The following is a 5,145-nucleotide window of genomic DNA, read 5'->3' as shown; positions in this document are numbered from 1 at the left end:
TGCTTCCTATTCTGTGTCCTTTTGAAGGACCAGATTTGTTTCTGCAGAAAATGAGATCTGGAAGAACATGTAAGAATGCACGAAGATACCAAGCTGAATTACCCACTAAAGTGGCTTTCATTCCACAGCATTTACTGATGTGACTGCCACAAGGATTTCTGGTTCTCAAACTCTGCCTAGTCATGCAGAGGTGACGGGTTTTCTGCCCCAGTTTAAATATACAGAGAGCCTTTCAAAGAGGGCCTGTGGGGCTGTGAAACCAGGAGCTCTTAACTCTATGACGGAAGATTGAAGTTCTCCATAGGATGCCACAGTCACTCAATAGTGCTAAGTTTTTCTGACGAAATGTAAGATGTAGCCACTCCTAATAATCATGATAGTTCATAATAGTCCACTCATAATAACCCATGACTGGTGATCTGGGAAAGTAAACAGATGTTTCAGAGTTAAATAAAATATTATCACTCTCGGGGCACCTCAGTGGCTCAGTCGTTTAAGTGTCTGCCTTCGGCTCAGGTCATGATCTCGGGGTCCTGGGATTGAGCCTGCGTTGGGCTCCCTGCTCAGCGGGAAGTCTGCTTCTCCCTCTCCCTCTGCCCCTCCTCCCATTCGTGCTCTCTCTTTCTCCCTCCCTCTCTCTCTCTGGCTCCCTCTGGCTCCCTCAAATAAATAAACAAAACCGTAGAACAATATGTTATCACTGTCACACCCCATTACACATACCAATAGTAGATACGTAGAATATGGATTCGTCATCATAGCTAGATAATTGGGATTCACGTCAGAACCCAAACATTAACAGTTCTTATTCTTCTAAGTCACTTCTGAGATGTGCTAGCAGAGACAAAAATTATCCAGTGTAGATTACATTCGCCTGCCGGAGGAGGTCATTGAGAGGTCATCACCCCCCCCACACACACACACACCCCGACATGTGACCTGGATCCGGGCAATCAGAGCAGAGGCTCCTTACCCCCATCTACCCCTGGAATGCGTGTTCCACCCACCATTCCCACACTAGGAGCCACTACAAGGACACAGCCTTGAGAGTAACGTGTTACTGGGACCGTCTGGACTGCTTATGTGGCTGAACCCCATTAAGGCCTCTTCGTAAACTACGATTCTGCAAGGTGAGTACGGAGGTCTCAAGACAAGCCTCATTTGGACGCGCGCTTACTTACGAACACTGCCACCTGCCGCCTGGAGGCGTCTGTCTCCTTCTTCCTTCTTTCCTTGCTCTTCGCGTGCAGGGGCCGGTTCTGAAGGTCACCTGGGGGAGCTCCCGAGGTTGAGAACCAACATTCCGCTCTACCCGCCAAGCCAGCGTCTCCCGCCGCACGGTAGTAATGAGGATTAAAGTCCAAGTAGCAGAGTGAGAGAGAAACAGGAGCCCCCCAGTATCCAGACACCTGACATTTCCAGTGAACAAGTACACAGGAGCTGCATTTTACTTATCCATGCCATGCCATCCCCTTCCCCACCCGCACTCTGCCTGGCTTGGCAGAGTTTCTGCTTTATCCCTTCCCCGGGGGAGCCCGGGACTCCCAGCACCCCGGAAAGGCCAGCGCAGTTTGGAAACACAGGCACAGCTCCCAGCGGAAAAGCAATCTAGATGGCGAGAAGCTCGTCTCGGGCCGTGTGGCTTCCGGCGCTCGGGTCAGCCCACTTCCTAGCCTCCCACAGACCACACGGAGTCTGGGGGGCCGGTGCAGACTGTAGCCCTACAGGTTAGATCCTAAGTGACCTTCCCATTGTCTGAAAGCTAACGAAACGCCTTAGAAATAAAGCACGGTACCTTTCCGCTCTTTGAGCTTCGGCTACTGCAGAAAGAGTCAGCTGCTTCTAATGGAGACCGAGGCTAATTTGATTCTAACTAATCACTATTTTGTGGCCATCTCGTTATCGGGCCCTCACCCTGTCTAATATCCTACCTGAACACACACACACACACACACACACACACACACACACACACACACCTTTTCCTCTACTCCATCCATTTCCAAGTGTTAAGTGGGGGATGCAAGCACGAGGGCTGGAGCAGGCTACAGTCGGGACGGCTGAGGCTGTCACGGAGCTATCTCCCCCTGACATAGAAGTCGGCCAAATTGTCACAGCCAAGTAGCAATCATTTGTCTTTTCCCTTGTCTCCTCAGAGCAGAGGCTGATGTTCAGGGTGACTTTGGAATATGGACAGGGGTCTTCACGGCCAGGAAAAGACGTCTGACACCTTCCCCTCCCATCCCCCAAACCCTGTTCTGCCATTGCAACTCCTCTCAGGCTTGAATGCGGGTCTCCAGAGGTGAAGGGAGCATGGATTAGCCCACTGTGCTGCTTTGCCCACAGCATAGTATAATATTAATTAGTCACCTTCCTTATTATTCAGTCAAAATATCCCAGACTGAAATAAATTACATTCTTAGCACATATTTCACACCCCTGGATCAAGTCTTGCAAGGGTTTTCTTTTATTATTTATAAGATCATGTGCTGTCTTCCTGCGGAAAATGAGATGGTCTGCATGAGGAAAAAGGTAAAAGAAATGCAGAGAAATGAAACAATCAGATATTCCCTAATGATATTTAAAAATAGAAAATTTGCTACTGTTACATACAGCATGTTCCATCTTTTGAGATTTAATGGCTCTCTTGTGGTTTAATGGAGAATTACTTTCAGTAATTGATTATTAAAATTTAAAATTGCTAACCATCTTCATTATTAGATGAGCGAACATGTTATCCTTGTAATTAAAAAAGCCCGAGACTCACTTTCATCCTGTTGACAGAGCGGGCAGACCGTCTCCGCACTCAGACTTGATGGTTTCAGGCTTCTTGTTTGACAAAAATAGCCAGCCCGTCATTTGATGATGAAAATGCAGAACATCCACAGAGACTGAGCAGAAAATATAATGAACAAAAAATAAAATAATAAAAAGCCCTACAAGCTAATTAAAGTTTTCAGTCCCGACTCATTAAGTGCCCCACATCACTTCTGTGATATTTCACTGTGCCGCGTGCAGGTAGCACGGGGCGCTGTCGCGTTATCGCAGCCTTCCTCGATGTGCCTTCAGGAAGCCTGACAACCTCGCCTCCTCCACCTGCACCTGCATGGTAGCCGCCCTCTCACATCTCACCTCAAGACGTTACCGTTACAAAGTGTTGGTTTTGGCAACACACTCCACCAACGGGTACTGGGAAAATACACTGGGATTTCCTGCTGTCTTCAGTGTGTGAGGATATTTCTAGACTGGCATGGAGCTCTCCGAGGAGTATGCACCCTGCTGAGTCCGAACAGTGGTACCTCAAAATCCCTGACCAAGTCCTACATCCTACGAGGGAGAGCTTTATCACGCAGTTATCCACACGCTGGGGGTGAGGAATTTGCCTTTTTAGGGGAGCCTGCGTCGCCTTCCAAGTTTTCATCATATTAGAGTGTTCATTTTGAGAAGGCAGCCCTCAGTGATCGCCACAAGGAAATTTTTATAACTGTCAACAGAAGAGTCTATCAAAGGGGACATTTTTCACAACTCAAGTATTAGACAGATGTCAGTCTTCGGGAGAGAAAAATCCAGCAGGCTTGAGAAGCACATACATGAGTGAAGCAAAGATTTTTTGTACGTGAAGATTTATTCTGAAAATCAAGGAAAGCCATCTCAATATCAGTGTTCCTATAAAGGCTCAGTTGCTTAGCTCATAAAATCCATGCTCAAATGTCAGGTTTTTTTAATTGACTAATCAATGACGCGCCAATATTTTCTTAAGATTCAGACCCTCAAGGATGTCCTCTCTGCTTCAACCCAGCCAACCTTGATTATTCCTCGACACAAATTACCACCCTACCCTTTGTCCACACTCAAAGACTATGATATCACTGGTCAATATTTAGACTGTGCTGTAAAGCTGTTCTTGTGTACTTGTCCCTGTGTTTGTCTTCCCAATTAGATTATATGAGCCTCAGGAGTAAGAGCAATTTCTTTTCTTCCTTTCGCCATTTTCACTTACCTCTATAGCCTCTTACCTGATGGTGAGCTCAGCAGACATCAGGTGTGTACCCCTCATCTTATTTGCTTTCTGGGTTAGATATGAAAGTTTGACCAGAAGCTGAGATATCCTGTACTCATTAAATATAACCTTGAATTTAGGATCCATATTCACTAGATCAGCCTTTTTCAACCACAGAACAATTTTCTCAATTCTCCCACTGATGCTACATAGCTAGTTGCATTCTAGATGCATGTGAGATAAGTAAATTAATTACATACAATGAGCCTTAGAGCTTAATGCTCAAAACTTCTTAAGAAAGACTGGTCAAGATTGTTCTTCCAGATTACCTGCAGGAAGTTCCCAAAGTCAAATAAGAAAATTCCTTTCCCCTTCCATAGTCTTTCTGGCATTGATGATATACTGACTTTCCTTCTGGAATGTAAAGGGCCAACCCGTTTTGAAGGCTGTCTCACATGTGAACATCTCATAATCACTTTGGTATACCCAAACACCATGGCACCTTACTTCTGCCAATGACACATACTTCCACGCTCGGTTAGGTTATATGCGTGCTGATAGTATAATCCTCATTTGAACATTTTTCTGTCTCTCACAGCACAGAGTACCTAACTTAGAATGTGTACGAGTTTACAGTACATATCAACTAACTAACTAACTAAAATTGAATAGATGAAAACAAGAGAAGGGGCTAATCCTGGATTTTTTTTTCCATTTCCTAAACCGCTTTCTTGAATTTAAATATGAATGAAAATAGCTACCCAGTACAAGTGTACTGATTAAGGGTCTACCAAAATTTCTTTCTCACATGGGCGTCAAAACCTTTGGTCCACAAACAAAGTCCTGATCCTTTCATCTCAGTTGACAGCAATTCCCTAGTTTGGGTTTCTCAGGCCATCACCTCTGAGCCATCCCAGACTTCTCCCTTTCCCTCATACCCCTTATTTTATCCACCAACAGAATATATCAGCTCTTCTGTCAGAATAGATCCAGGCTATTGTTCATCATCTCCACCACTACCGCCTGTTCCAAGGTACCCTCACCCATCACCTAGATTATTCTAATTGCCTCCTAACAGCGCTGTTGACTGCCAGAGATACTCCGTTCGACATCATTTGTTTCAAGTCATTCCTCTGTCCGCATCC

At 45.4% G+C, this 5,145-nt stretch overlaps 1 non-coding gene across 1 annotated transcript; it reads left to right on the top strand.

Annotated features, from left to right (window-relative positions):
- The first annotated feature begins 224 nt into the window (after positions 1-224).
- On the top strand, positions 225-353 carry LOC121099942. The gene has a single exon (XR_005831669.1). It is a non-coding gene; the product is annotated as a small nucleolar RNA SNORA25 (small nucleolar RNA).
- Positions 354-5,145: the final 4,792 nt, after the last annotated feature.

This window comes from Ursus maritimus, unplaced genomic scaffold, assembly GCF_017311325.1.
Source record: "Ursus maritimus isolate PB19 unplaced genomic scaffold, ASM1731132v1 scaffold_1, whole genome shotgun sequence".
In the NCBI taxonomy this organism is placed as follows: domain Eukaryota; kingdom Metazoa; phylum Chordata; class Mammalia; order Carnivora; family Ursidae; genus Ursus; species Ursus maritimus.
This window is presented reverse-complemented; position numbering and strand designations above follow the sequence as displayed.